The following is a 21,724-nucleotide window of genomic DNA, read 5'->3' as shown; positions in this document are numbered from 1 at the left end:
GGCTGGATGGTACCTATGGTATACAGTCAGAGTCAGCTTTGGCATCCTAGGAAGGAGTCAGTGGATACTGTGCCAAAGGTTACCCCATTGCCAGGTGACACTTATGTAAAAATGGGGACTAGGAGATAATGGAGGGTCCTGAAGAACTTGAGGACTATAGGTCTACTAAAACTGGATTTAAAGTGCTTGACAGTTGAGACGGAATCAGTCATGAAGAACTCCACCCTTGCCATGTGTCCTCCACCGGCCACTGGGTTTATAGAGTTCCCCACTTCTCAGGAAACCAAGTGTCAGGCCTTGAAGGCAGGTGGGACAGGAAGAAAAAAACCATCCCTGGCAAGTGGAGTTACAGCATGGCAGAGGGTGTGGCCGAGAAAATCACAGAAGATCTTTTCAGTCTAGATAGCGTTACTGTAACAAATGGACACTGCCGTTTCTAGGCCTTCCTTTAGGATGGCCATTAGTTAAATCCAAATAATTCGACATTACAGCATGTATCTCCTCCTTGGCTAGGAGTAGGAAGAGCCCTTTGAACAATCTCTCCTTCCAAAAGCCTGTAGATATTTTTTGTCTAAATTGTTCCCTTCCCTTGAAATTTGTTTTCCCTAAGTGGACTATAATAATGTGACACAGTTATGATTCATGTATAAAGAAAAGCATGGCCTGCAGTCCCCAGCTACTTAGGAGGCTGGGGTAGGAGGATTGTAAGTTCAAGGGCTATCTGGTTTACAGAGTGAGTTCAGTGCCAGCCTGGGTAAATTACTGAGAACCTGTCTCAAGAAGTAAAAAGAGAGAAGAGAACGTAGTTCAGTGATAGAGTGCTTGCCTACAAGGCCCTTGCTTCAATCCCCAGCATCACTTAAAAAAAAAATCCAACACCAGGTTAATAATGACTAGATAACGTGTTTTAAGCTAAAAGTTAAGTGTGAAAGGCAACACATATAGAAATTACACATAGCGACTATTGTTGCACTGGGGCAATTTGTATACTAGTTCATTGAACAAGCACTAAGTTGTATGAAGAAATCAATTGGTAAGTTAATAGGGCATAAATATTCCCACACAGCCTGTTCTGGGAGAGCTATTTGCTTACTACTCAAAATATCTACAGGCAAAGCATTAGAACTGGGCCTGGTACATGATGTGTGCCTTTGAAGTATTTTATTCCAATATCGCTATCATAATCAGTTCTTCCTATTTTCTGGCCCTCTAGCACGACTCAATTAACATTGATTAGGGCTTCTGACCATGTTGCCATCTCTTTGTTCTGTGATAGTTTTTGAGACAGTCTCAAGTAGCCCAGGCTGGCCTCAAACACCCCTATGTAGCTTAGACTGCCCTTAACTTCCTGATACTTTTGCCTCTGACACCCTCCAAAGTTGTGGGATGACAGGGGGCTTTCCAGATGGAGATCAAGCAGATGCATGACCCCCCCAGAGGGACTGTTCCTTCGTGCTTCCTAACAGGGTCACATCTGAGTAGGACTATAACAGCTCAACCTCCAGCTAGTTCCTCCTTGTCATGTATCATGCTCCCAGCTTTCTTTCTCCCAGAAGCTGGTTATCAGGAGTTCTGAACTAGGCCCTAGGGGTGAGCTACACAATACAATGCACAGGTACGTGTTACAGGGGGCATGAGCCTAGTGTAATTCACAAGCACGTTTGGGGCCTACTCCAGTCCAATCTCATATGCACCACTACTCTTTGGCAATGGTCACTGCCTGCCAAATTTATGTTTTATGGATTAGAGAAGAAAATTAGTATGTGCTGTCTATAGTGCAAGGTCACTTGGGGGCTCCTGCATTAGGCATTTGAAGCATACTAGGATCCAGTGATTTAAATTGGTTAGGTAATTTTCAAGTTAAATTCAAACAGAAGAACCGTTATATGTTGAAGGAAGCATGAACTGTGGGAGCCCAGAGAAGGTGAGGATCGGCTCTTTTGTGTACAGGGGATTACTAGGCAAAGGGGCCATGTGCTAGCTCCATCTACACAAAGACACACAGACACAGCTTTGTGTGATGCACAGCTGGTGCTGCTTAACTGTGAACTCTACAGATGAAGATGATAGGCCTTTGAAAGGAGGGGCAGGGGAGATGGCTCCGTGGATCAAGGGCTTGCTGTCAAGTGTGAGATCTGCAGTTAGGAGCCTTACCACCCACATAAAGAACCTAATGGGTATGAGAACTCATCTGTAATCTCAATGCTTCAAGAAGTAGACACGGAAGATCCTCTGGGCAAGCTAGTTGAATCAGTAAACATTGGGTTCAGCAAGAGACCCTGGATCAGTAAATAAAGTGGAGAGCAATTGAAAAATACACCTGACATCAACCTCTAGCCCCCACACATGTGAATACACATGTACGCACATTCCACACACACAAAAGAAACCAGAAGGAATGTGAAGATATAGATCTGGTGTATACATACATGCACACATTTGTGTTAGAGGAGGCACTCATATGAACACAACCAGCCATCAAATGGAAGTCTGAGTTGCATAGGCAGGGCAGGGTCAGCTCCAGTGAAGAGATCCTGGAGAGGAAGGTAGTGCCATGGTGTAGGCTGATGCATCAAGTGGTTTCTTTCTCTGCTTTATAGAGTGGAAGAGCTGAGAATCAAGTCGGGGGATACCTTCAGTGTGGAAGATAAAGAAGGCTAGCATAGAAGGGGCTTTTCAAGTCCAAGTCTGGGACATTCCCCACCTATTCAGTGGAAGTGCCAAGGCCAAGCAAGAAGGCTTACTTTTCAGTCCTGCATCTGTGGCCAGGTCCCAGTCATGTGACCTGGGGCTGCTTTCTGCTCCTCTGAGGCTCAGCCTCCTCATCCATAAACTATGATAGTTATGCCCAGTTCACAATGCCATTGTCAATCAAGTGGGATCGCACATGTGGAGGCTGATGGTACTGTGGCTGTGCAAAGGTGTCTGAAAAAAGAAAAGAAGGGCAATGAATGCCTTTTCTGCAAGTCATTTTCAACCTGGGCAACATGGACGGAGTTTTTCCAAGCTATGTGTATATGATAACAAGCCCAGGCAAAGGAACAGATGCTGAGAAATGAATAGCTTTATGAAACTAGTCTCTAAAATTTACAAGTTACTGAACTGGGCTAGGGGATAGGGAGACTCATGACATAAGAGAATCAGAAACAGACCAGAAAAGGAAGAGATGTCCAAAGGCCAGTGACCCCTGAGATAAGGAACAAATAGAGAGGACTTCCTGGAGAAGTAGATCTTGGAGCAGAAGCTGGGCCTTAGAAGGAAATGGAGTGAGTAAAAGGCAGTAGGGTGGGGACCACTGACTTCTAAAATAGGGTAGGGGAGAACATCAACACTGAGTCATGAAGAAGAGGGATTCAGGCTGAGACCCTCAGGTCACCTATCTATGTATTTGACGTTACCAGCTGACAGAAGGACCAAAAGGGACAGCAAGGTGAGCATGAGCAAAGGAGAGAGTGGTGGATGATGAGGAGAGACATGGGAAGGGTGGTCTCTGTGATAGAGCTTGAGCAACAGTCAGATTTGGCCAGCCCTGGAGCACCTTGCAACTGGTCATGCAGAAGCAGTAGGTATGTGGGAGCCAGCAATGGGTATCTCAACACTGTAGCTGGCATTGTAAAGACCAATGACCATGAACTGCTTTTACCACATCATGGGGGCACCTTACTTAATAATTTCCATGTTTAACCACTTCCTAGTAACTTAATTTCCAGCCAAGCTCGGGGACCACTAAACCAATTGAAACATTCCTCTGAGAGTTAAGTAGACAGAAAGAGGGAAATTACATAGCTCAAGTGGCTACCCTGGCAGAGATTGTCAGCACTAGAGGGTCTGGCTGATGGGAACCTGCCCAGCCAGAAAGACAGCATGATGCATGTGGCACAAGCTGGGTTCCAGGCCAGGATTGACTTTGCCATAAGATGGGGCCAAATGAGCAAGGCTTCCCTTTGTTGATCTGTCAGATGAAAGGGAGAGAAACTATGACCCAAGACCACAAGGAGAGGTTTATTTTCCCGGAGCTGAGAGTAATGGATATTAGAGCCTTGTTCATGCCAGTGGTCATTTTCTCACAGAGCTACACCACGAGACCCATGCAAAAAAACGGGACCATTCTCCCTCCACGGGACATAGAGCATCATCCACGGGACATAGAGCATCATCCACGGGACATAGAGCATCATCCACAGGACATAGAGCATCACAATGAATACTGGTGGTGATGCTATCATTTCCCTTCATTGGACACTCATGGAGGTCCAGGTGTGCTCCCAAATGTCTTTTCCCATAAGCTCACAGTTGACCGCTAAAGCAACCTCCTAAGATCTAGGAGCTACTGCCACCCCTGTGCTGTTTCTATGGAGACTGGTGCTCACAGAAAGGGGACAAGTGGCTCAGGCACAGGAACCTGGGTGCACAGGCCAGCTGAATCTAGCAGCCTGCATGCTTAAGCCCCAAGCTAAAAATGGCAGCTCCCTCCCCCTTCTCCTTAAAGGTTAAAACAGAGGATAGAAGTAGTCCTGTGGGGATAAAACAAAACAAAGACTTCTGGAAGGAAGGAAGCCCAGGAAATGGATGTGAGCAGGCTTCTCAGAGCTTGGGGGCTCAGCTTGCCCCTAAGCTTCCTGACAGCTGTAGCAGGAAGGAGGGGGAGCAGAATTCCCAAGTCTCCATTTTCTGGAGAAAAGGAGGCCCTGAGACATTTCTAAATGGACACTCGTCTTGGACTAAAATTCCAGAGGAGTTGATCTTGCAGCCGGTTCAGCAAATGTCCAGAAGCAAAAGTCATGAGTGATTTCACCAGACTCTGAAGGGCTCCTTCACAGGCATGATGCTGAGTGACAGGGGGAAGAGGCGGAAGAAGAGGCACACAGTCCCAGAGGTGTCCCAGAGGAGGTCCCTGCTAGCCTGCCCTGTCTCACAGCAGGAAGACAGGAGAGGAGCCCAGCCCTGCCACTGTGTCTGTCTCTGTCCTCACCACCCACTACACTGCCCCTCTGGAGGAGGACACTGAGGTTCCTGGTGGAGCTGGGGACATGAGAGTCCTCCAGAGACAGGCCATGGGTTGGGTGGGAAGTGAGGCAGGGTGAGGTTATGAGTGAAGGAGAGACCCTCTACCGCCAGGGCTGGGAGCCGAGGGAGGACTGGGTCTGGCAGGCAGGGTGTGATGAGTGGGGCAGGGCGGGAGCTGGCCACAGGGCTCATGACAGTGACAGTGGGGCAGCTGGAAGGCCATGCCAGGCTGATGGAGCAGCTGGGAGTGTGGGGGACTGCACTTCTCACTCTCCCCACACATGGCCCTGTCACTGTCTCCACCCATGGCTTTTTTCTGCACTGAGCCCTCCGTACCACCTCAACACCCATACAGGTGAGGGTGACATGCCCCCATCCACCAGGATACAGAGGGGAGAGACCTGTGTCCACATCACCTTCTCCCCAACACTGCAAGACCAGTCTGCCTTCTCCAGATCAGGCATCATGGCCGACTTCACGGTCCACTATGATGTGGCCATGGAGGACATCATTGGAGACGTGCAGGTACCTGGACCCCAGAGTTGCAGAGGTCTTGGGCACACCGTCACTCGGGCCAGGGCCATGCTCTAGGCTATAGGAGCTATCCCTCTGAGTGTTCCTAGGAATATGTGAGAGCTAGCCATCAGGGACAAGGTAGGTGGCTTCGCTCCTTGGGAACCATGTATGCAGCTCACAGACAGAACTGGAGGACTGGAAGCAGGGCCTGCATGGACCCACCCAGTTGTGTCGGCCCCTAGCCTGCTCTGGAGCAGCCCCTTTTGCAAAGCAAGGCATTGCTGAGTATTTGGTCTTACATGCTTTCTGTAGCTCTTAGAGTGTCCTGTTGTCCTTGGCTTTCTTGCTGTGGTTGGCTTCTGAACACTTGTCCCCATCATGATGCCTTTTCCTGCACAGGAATGTGTCAACTCTGAGCCTGAATGCCTCTGGAGAGAGAGAAGAGCTCCTGTGCTCCAGCTGAGTAGGGCAGCCCTGACCCAAGACCCCAAAGACTGGGAAGTCAGTCCCCAAAAGGCTTTTCCTGCCTCCCAGCTCCTGCCCAGCACACAAGCCATCCTGCTGAAAGGCCTCAGGCCACCAAGCAAGTTTATCCACCATCACCTGAGCCAGTCCCAAAGAGCACAGGAGCAAAGATTTGTTCAGACTCACTACTGTCCTGGTGTGTCATCCTCCATCTCCTCCACTGATGAGCATCTGCCTCTCCACCCTGATTCCTCGGTAAACTCCTTCCTATCTACATGCCCTCCACATCTCACCCTTCTGCATCCCCTCCACATCTCACCCCTCTGCATCCCCTCCACTTATCACCCATCTGCATCCCCTCCACTTATCACCATCTACATCCCCTCCACATCTCACTATCTACATCCCCTCCACTTATCACCCATCTGCATCCCCTCCACTTATCACCCATCTGCATCCCCTCCACATCTCACCCATCTGCATCCCCTCCACATCTCATCATCTACATCCCCTCCACATCTCACCATCTACATCCCCTCCACATCTCACCATCTATACCCTGTGGTGGCATTGTGTTCCCCAAAATATTGTGTGTTCCCCGAAATAAACATATCTGGGGTCAGAGAACAGACAGCCACTAGATACAGAGCCACAAATGGTGGCTAGAAAATGGGAAGAGTAAGCCAAAGCAGAAGTTGGGTGGTGGTAGTGCACGCCTTTAATCCCAGCACTTGGGAGGCAGAGCCAGGTGGATCTCTGAGTTCAAGGCCACTTTAGAAATAGGTAGGCATGGTGACACAGCCTTTAATCCCAGAAATCCAGTCTTTAATCCCAGTGAATGATAGCAGAAAGCAGAATGGTATATAAGGCCTGAGGACCAGGAAGTAAATTAGTTAAGCATTTGCCTGGTTCAGCATTTGGCTGGTTTATCGTTCAGGCTTTGGAGCAGCACAGTTCAGCTTAGAGCCACTCGGATGAGGATTCAGAAGCTTCCAGCCTGAGGAAACAGGATCAGCTGAGGAACTAGCAAGGTGAGATAGTTGTGGCTTATTCTGTGTCTCTGATCTTCCAGCATTCACCCCAAAAACTGGCCTCAGGTTTGATTTTATTAATAAGAACTTTCAGGATCCCAACTACAACATCCCCTCCACATTTCACCCATCTATATTCCCTCCTCATCTCACCCTCAGGTGCTCTCCTCTACCTCACCCCATACAGTGTTGTTAACAAGACTGCTCCTTCATCCCTCTCTTGACACATCCTCCAGCAGAACCTCTGCAGCCTAGGGCCCAACTCTGGTGCTGGAAACTGCGAAGGGATTGGACTAAGCTCCCAGTCTCTCCTTTGGCTAGCTCCTGGTTGAAGCAGACAGATCCATTTTGTCATCTGAGATCAAATTCACTATAGGTGCTGTGCTAAGCAGTGTGTGTGTGTGTGTGTGTGTGTGTGTGTGTGTGTGTGTGTGTGTGTGTGTGATTCCAGGCATAGAGGCATCAGGACAGTCTTCCTGAGACGTGGTAACAACTACCTTTCTATGGCAAAAGTGAATAGGTGTTGCCTGAAGTGAATGAAGGAAAAGGCACAGGGGCGGGGCAGGGCATGACAGAACATGCAGAATTATGGCAGGGATGCTTAGAGAGACTCAGGACAGTGATAGCTATTGCCAAGAGGCAGGGCTGGAAGGACTGCAGTAAGTAAGACAGGGAATCTTACAATGATCAGTCTACACTGTCAAAATGGCTCAAAGTACCAGGACCCAAATTCGAAAGGCCTGCTCCACCAGCTTGCTTCACTGTCTTAAGCTTTCCCAGTGCAGGCAATGACCTGGAAAACTTTGCACATGCTGTCTTGGTTGGGGGTGCGAGGGTGGGTGTGGGGACAAAGGGACCTAGAGAAAGTGCTCTGAAGAGGTGGCCTGTGATGGCAGGAGGAGAGCTCAGGGTCTCAGAACCCCAGAGCTTACAAGAGGGAAACACATCAGTGAGGTGGGGTCTGCTCAGAGTCCAAAGCCATCTGCTGGCTTAGGAAACAAGCTTGTCCTAGATGCCTTTAGTGGTGGAGGCAGTGAGTCTGGGAGCAGCACGTGCTGCGGGTTCAACGGGAATGAACACTGGTAGGGGACTCTCACAGCTGCCCATGTCTTTAGCTCCCAGTGGGAAAGAAGCTGGTGAGAAGTCCCAGGTAACTGGGAGCAGAGGGTTGTGTCAGTGGGTGGAAAGTACATGCTTGCCCACGCTCTAAGAAGACCTAGTACGGTGCAACCTGGGAGAGCAGTTGACACAGAAATACCATGGTTGACCTCATACAGGGTCCATGGCAAGAAGGCATGGCCCTCAGCAGGAGGCATGTGAACCCCTCCGCAGTCAAGGTGGGCTGTGCAAGTGCACATGACTTGGTGCCCTTCAGTGTGCCCAGGGACTGAGACTATGTGGTGACTGACTAAAAGGGCTGTGGGAGCTTGCTGGCCAGTTTCTGGCACCCAGGCTATAAGCTGTCCACTAGAAATCCGGTTAGAATGCAGTCAGGATTGGTGGGCACACTTTCCTCCCCCAGGTATACCAGGCACATAGGAGCCCCCTCACCCCGAGGATTCTGCCCATGGCTTGACAGTGACAGGGTGGGTGAGTGATAGAAGCCTTGGGGAAATGGGACAAGGAGCCGGGTTTGTGTGGAATAGGCCTCCCATTCCGTGTGGATTAATTCAGAGGCAGGGATGGAGGGGGAAAGCGTTTCCTCTTCCCATTCCCTCTCCTCTGGAAAAGAAGGGAGCTCCCAGGGTGATTGAGGGCAGGCAGGAGCAAATATTGCTTGCCCTGGGCAGCCCTCAGGCCTTAGGGCTCAAACTGCAGGCTCCAGGACAGCCTAGACCCCTAGGCAGCCTAGGCCTCCCTGGGCTGGAGAGGACACTGGTCCTGAGGGGCCTCCAGGCCCATCTCCTTCCCTTCCCTGCAGGGACCCAGCCCTCAGGCTCTGCAGAGGGAAAGATGGAGTGTGGGGGCAGGGAGCGGCAGCCAATCACATCAGGACAGCCCAAGGCATCTGTACCTGGTGCTAACCAATCCCCTCTGCACAGACAGCTCTGTTGGCCTCTGCTTCCTCCCTCCCTCCCTGCTCTGCCCAGCAACAGCAGAAAGGAGTGTTTAGGAGGAGAAGGAGGCCCTGTGAGCTCCCAGCCCTTGGCAGCAATGAGCTGGGCCCCCGGCTCACTCTGTTGAGGGAGGTTAAAACAATACTTTCCGTTCCTGGAGCCCAGACAAACGTCCCCGGGGACCCCCGAGCCTGTGCAAGTCTGGCTGTCCCAGGGACAGGAACTCACACAGTACAGAGATGCTGACCCTTGTAGGCCTGGGCCCCAAGCTTCTCTTCTTCCCTCTGCTGCTCCTGGCAAGGTCTGCGATGAAGGGCTCAAGAGCAGAGGTTTGGTTCTGGTGTGCAGAGCAAGGCTGAGCCAACAGACAGCTAGGGAGAGGGAGCTGGCCTGGGAAGGGAAGAGCAGGGTGTGATGCAGGAGAGTGAGAGGGGCCTGGTTCGCATTGGCTCTCAGCATTGTTCATCTTGGCTCCCTTCTTTTTGTCCAGATCTATGGTGGCTACTTTATTCACTACTTTGCCCCCAGAGGCCTCCCACCAGTGGAGAAGAATGTGGTATTTGTTATAGATGTCAGCGGCTCCATGTTTGGAACTAAGTTGCAACAGGTAACGAGGACTTTTCCTGGGGCCTCTGAAATCCATAACTGTCTCCCTTTTTGATAGTGTAAGATGATTGTTGTTACTTTTTTTTTTTTAACACTTGCTACTCCTTTTCTGAATCACTGCTTCTTGAAATAGCCCTGGCTGCCCTCAATCTCAACATGTAGCTGAGGATGACCTTGAAATTTGATCCTCTTCCTTCTAAATTCTAAGTGCTGGAATTATAGTTATGCACAACCATGCCCAGTTTATGTGGTGCTGAGATCGAATTCAGGGCTATTTTATTCACTACTTTGCCATTAGAGACCTCCAGCCCGTGGAGAAGTATTTTTTTTAATAGATGTGAATGGCTTCATGTTTGGACTAAGTTAATGGAGATGATGAGGGGCCTGTGCATGTTTCTTAGTTCATTCATTCGAGGGCCCAGAAAAAGGCTTGGTTAAGACTATGAGACCATGATCCAGACATCCTCCTTCTCCACCATCTTGGGGTTTATGTGTCCCCTCTTAGGCCCTGATACTTTCCATGATAGGAACCCTATAGTTCTTCAGCCACAGAACCCTAGAACACTGGCCCAGTGATCTCTAGGTCTGACACTGTTCAGTGCCTCATCCATCTTGGTCCAGTCCCCATATGCCCTTAGTTCACAGATCACACTACCTTGAGTATCCTGCCATCCCTGGTTTCTCTTCCAGTGTAGCCTTAGCTATCTATGAAGCCTGTGATTCTTCCTGAGGACGTGGGTGTTGGTGTCTTTGATTTTTTTAAATCTCCAGATCTAATGGTTTGCTATGCTACCATTATTGTGCTATAAGCTGTAGAGTTTTACGGCCATCTGTTTTTATATTTGCTATCCTACATGCCACTCTTGAGTTAGTACATTAGACCACAGATCATAGGAAACTGCACTAATACCTCCTTTTTGTAGTGTTCCTGAAGTGGTATTTCAGACCATAATGCTTATATCCCCAGAGAGAAATTTGTAGTGTCCGGAGACATAGATCTTTGGTACCTTAAAACTTTTGGGTACAGAGTCCTTGAGCTATAAGGAATTTTTTAAGCAGGCTCAACCAAGCTGTGGGAAGGAAGGATCAAAGTACAGGAAGGTACCTGCCCAGTTCAAACCCTTTTGGAGCCTCTTTTTCCTACTTGGATGGTTCAGGGGTCTGACGCACTGGTGAAGGTCTTATCTCAGTCATTAGCTGCCTGAAAAACTGAGTCCTAACCACAGAATTACTTCCTCTCCCCACATGCTGGTATAGCACACCAGCTGGGCTCCTGTGACTAGCTTAAAGAACTGTCATTACTCTTGGGCCTTATTCAAGAAACAGCCCTGGGGTGGGAAAGATGGAACAGCTCAGTGTCCAGGGTGACCTTGCAGAGTGGAGGAGTTCTGTTCCCAGCATCCATGTAGGGGGGCTTCTAACAGTCCATTCTCCCAGCTCTCTTTTCTGCTGCTGAGCCCACATAAACATGTCCATATACATGCATACACAAGTACACACAAATTATATAAAAATGTTTAAAAGGCATCAGTCATTAGAGAAGGGCAAAATCAAAGGTAGATACAAACCAACAGACATTGAAATAGGTTTTAGCTTCTGACTTGTACAACTATAGACACGGCTTCACATTAAAAGTCCCTTTTTCCCACTTTCTTTGACCTGATATATTAGGTCTACTTTCAATGGAAAATTATGAAGGCACGCTGAAAGGAATAAGAAAAACCCTCCAATATAAAGAGATAAATGTAGCAATATCAGCATTCTCCAAAAAGTGAAAGAGCTTGAGATTTTCAGAGCAAGAATTTACTTTTTTTTAAGATTTATTTATTATACATACAGTGTTCTGTCTGCCTGTGTTCCTGCAGACCAGAAGAGGGCACCAGATCTCATTACAGATGATTGTGAGCCACCATGTGGTTGCTGGGAATCGAACTCAGGACCTCTGGAAGGGCAGTCAGTGCTCTTAACCTCTGAGCCATCTCTCCAGCTCCAAGAATTTATTTTTTATCTGCTATATTTTTATGAGAGGAGCCAAAAACATTTCTGACAATCTTCTACATGAAAGTATTATTATCAGTTTGTAACCTTTGTCTATTCTGTCATAGCTGGAAATTTATTTTCTTTAGGGTATCATGCCATTTATTGTTTGTAAGTCAATTACTCAGTATATTCAGACATATAATTTTACCAGCTCATTTAAATATTACTAACATTATCATAGCTAACTTATAAATGTATAATTAAAATATAATTCCATCACTTTCCCCCTTTCCTTTCCTCCCTGCATGTCCTCCCAAGTCCCTTCCTTCCAAATACTTCCAAGGCCCCGCCTCACTCTTAATTTGATGGCCTCTTTTTCTTTGATTATTATCACTATATGTACGTTTGTAACAATTCATATAAACATACATGTATAAGTATTCACAAATATATAAACACAGCCTGCTGAATCTATTCTCTTTGTTGTTTGTTTGTATATGTTTCAGGCTGACCACTCTTTATTGGATAACTCGTTAGGGGGCCCATCCATAGGAGAGGCTAATGCTGCCTCTCAGGTGTCCTTAGTTGCCTGTAGTTCTTTGTCTAGGAGTGGAACCCAGTGAGATCCCCCCCCCCCCCCCCGCAGTGGTAGCCTGTCTATTGATATGGCTGTTGTTCTAGTCTTGTTTACAGGAGAGGCTGTTTCACAGCAGACTTCCTGGGGTTCTACCTCTTTCAATCTTTTTACCCCCTCTTCTACAATATTCCAGGTCATGTATTCAGGAGCTAGCGTTCAGGTGTATCTACTGGGGCTGGGGTCCCTACAGTCCATTGATCTGTGCTTTGTGTCCAGTTGTGGCTTCCTGTGATGGTCTCCATTTTCTGTCAAGGTTGTCTGTATTTCTTCAGACATATAATAACATCCTCTTTTACGTATAATTTGATGGGGGAATAATTATATTAATTTGAGCCCTTCTTGTCTTTCTTTTGATTAGGTAGGTTGACAAGAAGTCTTTCAGTTCTGCTTATTTTTTCAAAGAATCAATCACTTGTTTGACTTATTCTATGTATTTTTCTTCAAGTCTCCATTTTCATCAATTTCTGCCCTGATCATTATTATTTCTTCACACCTACTGTTTTGAGATTTAGGATGCACTTGTTTTTCAAGGACCTTCAAGTTCATCATTACATTATTTATTTGGCATCTTTCTCAATATTTTTTGTCTTTTTGAGACAAGGGTCTCTATTATGCAACTCCTGGAACTGGCTAAGTAGTAGACAGTCTGGCTTTGAACTCACAGAGATCAGCCTGCCGCTGCCTGCTTAGTACCAGAATTAAAGGCATGTGTCACCATGCCCAGCATCTCATTTCTTAATGTAAAGATTCATACTATAAAAAAAAAATCCTCTTAGAACTGGCTTAGCAGTATCCCTTCAGTTCTTGTAAGCCATGCTTTCATTTTCTTTACCTTCCAGGAATTTTTAAGTTTCCACTGTGGTTTCATGTTCAGTCTCCATGTGTTTGTGTTGTTTTTATAGTTTAGTAGGTGTCATATTGCATATCATTTCATATGGTACAAGAGATTCTTTCAACTCATTTGTATTTGGTGGGACTTCATTGTGGACTATAATGTAGTTTATTTTTAGAGAAGTTTCCATGCTCTTCTGAGAATATATGTTCTGGATCTGTTAGATACAATGTTCTGTATATATATATCTGTCGAGCCCATTTAGTCTGTGAGGTAGCTTAAGTAATAGTTTTTTTCTTTTCTTTTTTTTTTTAACTGACTTTTAGTTTGAATGACCTATTAAGAGATGAGAATCAGCTATTGAAATCATTCAATATTATTATATTAAAGCCAATCTAATATTTTATGTCCATTAGTTCTATGAAACCAGGAGGTCCTATTGCTTAGTTAGTTGCCAGGTATTTTCTCATAGCAACACAAATACAACTTATATAGAAGCTTAGAGAAACTATCAAAGAAAGAGGGCATTGGAGTTAGATATTTCAAGAATTTAAGGGAAAATACCATCAAATTAAAATTCTTTATACTTCAAGATTATTCTTACAATACAAAGGAGTAATAATGTCCTTATTGTATTAATAAAATAATTAAAATGATTAAGAAATACATGGGCTGGGTGGTGGTGGCACACACCTGTAATCCCAGCACTCAGGAGGCAGAGGCAGGTGGATCTCTGTGAGTTCGAGGCCAGCCTGGTCTACAGAGCTAGTCCAGGACAGACTCCAAAGCTACAGAGAAACCCTGTCTCAAAAAAACTAACTAACTAACTAAATAAATAAATAAGAAATACATTATTCTCTAAGAAATAGTAAGTGTTCATCAAATAAAAGGAAAGTGGTGTAGCTTAGATACTTGGCTATAAATAGTAGAAAAATGTTTAAAAATTAACTGTTGTCTTCCCAGTAAAATGGCGAGCTGATAAAGGAGACAGAATTAAAAAAATAAATAAATAACAGGCACAAGAAGAGCTTTGGAAATTCGACTAAAGGGGCTGGCAGGATGACCCAGCAAGGACAGGTTCTTGACACACAAGCCTAATGACCTGAGTTCCTTCCCCAGAATCCATGCAAAGATGGAAAGAGTGAGCCAACTTCATAAAGTTGTCCTCTGACCTTCACTACATCATGCATACAGCCACCCTGATATTGTATTGCGTGCACAACCGCCCCTCACAATAATAGATACTTTAAATTTAAAAAATGAAAGAAATCAACACAGGAAGTTAAAGGATAATTTAAAAGAGCAGAAAAATAAGAAATACCTCCAGAAGTGTTCACCACCCTTAGAAATTAGTGAAATTCAAATTTAAACTTTGAGATTTCATCTTACCCCAGCAAGAATGTTTCGATCAACAAAACAGCCTAGGTCATGGTGCAAAACCCTCATTCACTGTTGGTGAGAATAAAAATTGGTGTAGCCACTCTAGAAATCAGTATGGAGAATCCTCAAAAAAATAAGTAATCCAAGTTGGGCAGTGGTGGCACATGCCTTTAATCATAGCACTCAGGAGGCAGTGTGTAAAAGAGGCAGGCAGATCTCTGAGTTCAAGGCCAGCAAGGTCTAAAGAGTGTGAGTTCAAGGACAGCCTTGGCTGTTACACAGAGAACCCTTGTCTAAAAAAGCCAAAAAAAAAAAACAAACAAACAAAAAAAAAAACCACCCACATATGACCCAGCTATACCACTGCTTGGCATATGTCCAAAGGACTCAACTTCCTACTCCACATATACTTGCTTAGACTTGTTCATTGCCACTCTATTCACAGAAGCCAGGAAATGGAAACAATCTAAATGTCCTTCTATAGTTGAATGGATAATGAAAACATGGTACATGTACAATATGGAATACTATTCAGCTATAAAGAAGACTGAAATCATAAAATTTGCAGGTAAATGGATGGAACTAGGAACTAGCTCCATGGAACTAGTGAGGTAACCCAGACCCAGAAAGACAAACACTCCATGTTCTCTCTCATCTGCAGTTCCTAGCTTCAAATTCTCAGATGTGAGCTTACAACATAGGGTAACCACAAAACCCAGGAAATTATAAAAGAACTGTTGGTGGGTGTTGAGAGGAACAATAACAGGATACAGATAATATGAAGGGGAAATGGAAAAAATGGGGTAGGGGGCTCCAACTGGGAAGGGAGGAGGGCCAAATAACACTAAAGTTGATTGATAAAGTCTCAAGGAATCTTATTTAATGTTTACCTAAAATCATACACAATGCATATAAGTGTATGCATATGTGTGTGTGTGTGTGTGTGTGTGTGTGTGTGTGTGTGTGTGTGTTATACTACTAGAGCTAACAGTGCTCCCCACAAGAACCATACCTCCTTTAGAATGGTTTGTCAGGATACAAGTGACTCACAAACAATATAGACTATGGCTGTTGCCTTTGGCCGTATCTCAGAGGTGGACTCTAAGTCCCTATTGCTGAAAATGCCACACACTTAGGACACAGAACTCAGATGATTCGAGCTGGATCTAATGTGAAAGCCCCCTTCCTGCTTCTAATGTAAAAGCATCTTTCTGAAGTCTGGCTTCCATGTTACCAGAAAGTGCTATGCAAGCTGCCAAGGGAGGGAATCAATTCCTACACAGCTGTGACATCTACGAACCACAACAATGATTATATAGAAGATATAAAAAATGGTGCAATAATGGTTCTCATTATGGCAGTAGTAACCGGAAAGCTGACAATTTGGACTTAAGGCCCACTCAATCAGAGGGAAACTATGCCTGGTACTAGAACCTAGTCATCTTCCTAGGGCTGGTGAGGTCATGGCTCTTAGAAGAGAATCTACTACTGCCACTTTGCTAGACCAGCATAATTCCTAATCACATTCTAAATCTTATCCTATACCCACAGATAAGTGTAGCTATCACACTATTCAAAGAAACTTCTCTTTATAGCAAATGGAGACTGTTACAGGAAATCATAGCTGGACACAAGGCAGACTGCAATCTACACATACCTATACATACACATTCCAAAACAGAGATCAACTGATCATGGGGAAACCAGCCCCAGTGGATATATCTGAAGTTCAACTCCTGTATCTGTGGTTCAGGGAACATCATGGATGAGGGAATTAAAAAAAACAAACAAACCACAAGAGCCAGAATACAAGGATATATGCTGTGAATCAGTCTTTCCTAGAAATGGTTGCATAAACAAGACCTTAAAAATGGTGGTGTCAATAGTCCTGCTAATGCAGAAGGGGCAAATCTCACTGGGTTCCATGTCTAGACAAAGAACTACAGGTAACTAATGACTGTTGAGAGAGGGAGAATTCATTTTTCTGGGATGAGCGCCTTAATTAGTTATGAAATGAAGTGATTAGCACTAAAACCACCTCTTCACAAACAACAAAAACAGACTCAGCAGGTTGTATTTATATGTTTGTGCATATACAATATAACAATAATTATCAAAGGAAAATTTGAGGGGGAGGATGGATGGAATCAAGGGAGGGGGTATGGGAAAGGCTGGAGGGAGGAAAGTGAAAGGTCGAAGTGATGTGACCACATTTTAATAAATATGTACTAAAATGTACATAACATCATAAAGAAATCAATATACTTAGGCAGGTCATAATTTCTGAATAAAGATCTTGGCTTTCAAGAAAATTAAAAAGAAAAGAAACAAAAGCGATGTAAATGGGAAAGGAGGAATTCATGTTATTTTTATTTGCAGACAACACGATTATACACAAACACTTCATGTACTCCACCAGAAAACTCATTGATCTCATAAACATTTTTATTAAAATAGCAGCATATATATCAACATATAGAAATCAGTAGCTTTTCTATATACCAATAACAAACATGATGAGAAAGAATTTATGGGAAAAGCCCTTCACACTAGCTTCAAAAAATAAAATAGCTAAGAACAAACCTACAGAAATGACGTACTTCTAAAATGAAAAATTTCAGACACTGAATAAAGAAATAGAAGAAAATACTAGATGAAAAAAACCTATGCTCATGAAATTGTAGAATTAATATTGTGAAAATGGCTATATTACCAAAAATGATCTACAGATTCAATGCAAACTCCATCATAATCAAGGTAGATTTTTATTATTTCTTGCCATCTACTGTATTTGGGCCGGGTTTGTTCTTGTTTTCCCAAATTTTTGAGTTTCATGAAAAAGTCAATTATTTATGCTTTTTCTTTGACCCATTCATTATTCAATGATGTGTTGTTTAATCTTCATGAGTTTGTGTAATTACTAGAGATTCATTTGCTGTTGCCTTTAAGCTTTATTGAACTGTGGTCAGACAGGATATATGGAGTTATTCCAACTGTCTGAGTTTGTTAAGATTTTCTTTCTGTCTCAGTATGTGGTCTATTTTAGAGAAGCTTATTTGGTGTTTGTGTAGATAACTGTTAATTCCACTTGATGTCATTTAATTGTGATATTTTTGTTTATTTTCTGTCCACATAACCCCTCTATTAAAGAAAGAGGAGTATTGAATTCACCCACTTTCATTGAGTTGGAATTAATCTGTGTCTTTGAGTTCAGTAGTGCAAGTTTTATGAAATTGGTTGTAGCTGGAGTTTTTCTCTCCATCTCCTGCCAAACCCTGGCAGTCCCTTAGCCCACTTATAAAATAACCATACAGACACTTATATTATCTAAACTGCTCGACCTATCATTGTCTAGCTCTTACTCTTATACTCAGCCCGTTTTTGTTAATCTGTATGTCGCCATGTGTTCCATGGCTTTACCTGCTGCCTCTACATGATGATCCCTAGACTGCAGGCTGGTGTCTCCTCCTCCCTGCCTCCCTGTTCTCTCAATTCTCCTCTCTGCTAGTCCCGCCTCTACTTCCTGCCTGGCTACTGGCCAATCAGTGTTTTATTTATCAATCAATCATCCACAGCAATTGGCTGCATCAGTGTTTGGTGCATGTATATCTAGGATTGTAATGCTTTCTTGTTCCTTTATTAAAATGAGGCATCCTTTAAAAAAAACTCTTCTGATTATTTGAAGTCTATTTTGTCTGGCAACAGGGTAATGACACCTTTGTTTGCTTCCTGTTCTCATTTGCTTGGGATAGTTTGTTTTTTAACCATCCTTTTTTTCAATTTAAGGATATGCCTATCTTTGAAGGTAAGTTGAGTTTCTTGTAGACAACAGAAGTAAGGATTTTGTCTCTTAATCCATTCAACTAAGCTCTGTCTTTCAATTCAGGAATTGAGGCCATTAATATTTAAAGTTATCATTGGAAGGTGTATTGATTGTAGTCATTTTGTTATTTTTTTCCTGTTTGTGTTCTTAGCCCTGTTTTGTGCTTCATGGTTACAGCTTCATTTGCTTCTAGATTCTTCTTGGCTGTCCTTATTCCTCTTTTAGTCCAATGAATTGATTCCAGCATTCTCTGTAGGGCTAAATTTGTGAAGATGTATTCTTTTATAGCTTCTTTATATCATAGTAAGTTTTTCATATTCTTCAACGATGGCAGATGATGTGCTGGGTACAGTAGTCTAGGATGACATCCATGGTCTTTCAGAGAACTTGATGTATATTGCTTCAGGCTCTTCAGACTTTTAAATTTCCCATTGAAAAATTGTCTATTATTCCCATGGATGAATATATATATATATATATCTTTTGGTTTTTCTATCACAGTTTTCAATATGCTTTCCTTGCTCTGTATAACTAGTTTGTATTTTAACTATTGTGTGGATTATACATGGAAGAAATAAAAGCACTTCTCCTTGGAATACTTAAGAACAAGACTAGATTCTTATACTTCACACTCTCTGTGTCTTCCATCTGCTGTCTGCCTATGAGTCTGAATTTGTGCCTGCCTGAAGAAGGCTGTCTTGTGAATTGTGTCTGTGTCTTCTGTTTATGTGTATCTGTCCCTAACAAGGGGTTTCACTCTGTATTTAATGAACAGCAAAGAAATTATCACATGGGGGAAGGAATGGGATACTTTACAGAAATCTTTAACAGTTTTACAAGGGATTAAGTCACTGGCTCCAACTAATCCCAATTGATCCAGATAACAAACACCATTGTTTGTCAACAAATAGCTACAAATGGTGGCTTTCAACCTTTATGGTAGATTTTAGGAAGTTGTTTTCAACTTCTTATTTGCTGCTTTCAGCAAGTGATACAAATGTATTACTTTGGGTTAGGGGCATGAAAGTAAGTACATAACTTAAGATTGCAGCTAGGTATTGCCTTAGGTTGTAAAAGTTGATTACATTGGAAATCCAAGGTAAATAAGGTTGGTTGTTACATTGCTCTCTTAAAGGCAGGTTAAACAGGCAGGTTGAGCACACAGTAGGATAGCAGTCTTAAGTCTTGAGTGACCTCAAGGTGAATTATTAACTTTGAATGTGAGGTCCACTAAAAGTTCTAGTCTTTTAGAATATAAGAGATATTTTTATCATAATGCATTACCACAAACTGTAATATGGGGAGTTTTTTTTTCTGTTCCTGTCTGTTTAGTGTTCTGGATGCTTCTTATATCTGTATGGGTGTCTTTCCTTCATTTGTGGAAGCTATCTTCTATGATTCAGTTGAAGAGCTGGCCTATACCATTAACCTTAGATTCTTCTTTTTATTCTACATGTACAATTTGAAGATTTGGTCTTTTCATGGTATCACATAGTTTCGGCATGCTTATGTGCTTAAATACTTTTTTCACAACTGTTCCTTGAGTGGACCAATTCCTCTACTTTATCTTCAAGTCTTGATATTCTAGCTTCTACTTGATCCATTCTACTGGTATGGCTTTCCCTAGAGTTTTCTAATTTGATTAATATTTTTTTTTGTGTGTTCCACCTTCATTTCACCTTGAATTCTCTTCAATATTTTTAACTCTTCATTGAAGTCAGTTTTTAAATCCTGAATTTTTGTCATTTCCTTCAGCCACATATAAATACATATATTTGTGATTTCTTGGCCCTCACTCAAACATCTATTTCTATTCTTGCTATACTCATTGAGCTGATTGGTCATATCCTCTTTAAATTCCTTGAATTATTTGATCAAGTTTATGATTGTTTAAAGTCTGTGACCTGGAGTCCATCTAGGTAATTCTCATTAGAGACTATTTATATAGAAGTAGTGGGTCTGCAGAAGGAGCATATTGCAGGAGCTGTGTGATGAGAGCTAGACTTGACAGTGTGGGGGTGGTGAGGGCAAGCTTGGCTCTGGATTATTCTCAGGATCTGTCTCTGCATTCACAGCTTTTCTTGCAAAGGAAAGTTTCTCTTACTAAGAATAAAAACACAATTTGTCTAGGTATAAACAAAGTAGATAGAAGATAGCTTGGCACAATTTCAATTTAGCTAATCTATAATTGTAAGTACCTCCTAGGACTTAAGACATCCTCAGTCATGGAATGTTAGCCAGGTTTACCATACCATGCAGGGATTTCCTCTTGTGAATTTAACGTCAAAACCACTCAGAGAGTGCTTGATTGCCCCCTTAATGGCCATGGCACTATTGCCCCAATGGGTACACCTTGCCTAGTAGGTCTGTATTATGGTCCACAAGATTCTCAACTGGATAAGACCACTAATGCATTGTCTCTCCTAGCAGACTATATAGCCTATATTGTTTTGGAAGTCACTGGGGCTCCTGACTTAGAACTCATAAGGAGGTATCCTGAAGCTGGCACTGAAGTTTATTTCTTATAGACAGGGAAGAAATGGATGCTGTGATCTGACCCAATCAGCTAGTCCGTGTGTTTTGGTAGTGTAATTGAGGCCATTGATATTTAGATTTATTATAGAAAGGTGTGTTATACTGGTCTTGTCATATTGTTGATTGTTTAATGTTTGTTATTTTCTTAGTCCTCATTTGTTTAACAACTTTCTTAGAATATTTCTGGCATACATACATTGAGTAGGTTTTTGGATATGTGTTACCTCAGCTTGGTTAGTTTTGGATCAGCTAGGTAATGCTTCAAGTTTAGTCATGAAAATACTCAGTACTGATTTATGAGTGGGGTTACTGCATTGGTCCTGTTCACCTAGTGGGTGCACAATCTCTGACTTCACTAGCATCTCATTCTGTGTAAGATATCCAGGGTCAGTAAAGTGTGGCTTCTGACCTGAGGAGTAGGCAGGAGTTCCAGTGGGGTATTTGCGTATAGTCATTGAGGTTGAAGTGCCATGGGCCATCAAGGGTATAGTTCTGATCTGGGGAGAAGACAAGTGCTTTGCATGTCCAAGGTGTCGCTGAAGGTGTGTGGTCTCTGACTTAGGGGGTGGATAGCACTCCATAGGATCCTGTGCTTAGACTGAAGTGTGAGTTAGAATGCTGGGCATTGGTGGGGCTGTGGTCTCTGACCTGGAGAATGTGATCTTTTTGATGTGTTATTAAATTTGATTTGTTAGTATTTTATTGAGATTTTTTTTTTCGAGACAGGGTTTCTCTGTAGCTTTGGAGCCTGTCCTGGACTAGCTCTGTAGACCAGGCTGGACTTGAACTCACAGAGATCCACCTGCCTCTGCCTCCTGAGGGCTGGGATTACAGGCATGTGCCACCACTGCCTGG

The sequence above is a fragment of the Onychomys torridus genome, chromosome X (genome assembly GCF_903995425.1).
Source record: "Onychomys torridus chromosome X, mOncTor1.1, whole genome shotgun sequence".
In the NCBI taxonomy this organism is placed as follows: domain Eukaryota; kingdom Metazoa; phylum Chordata; class Mammalia; order Rodentia; family Cricetidae; genus Onychomys; species Onychomys torridus.
Note: the sequence above shows the minus strand (reverse complement) of the source record.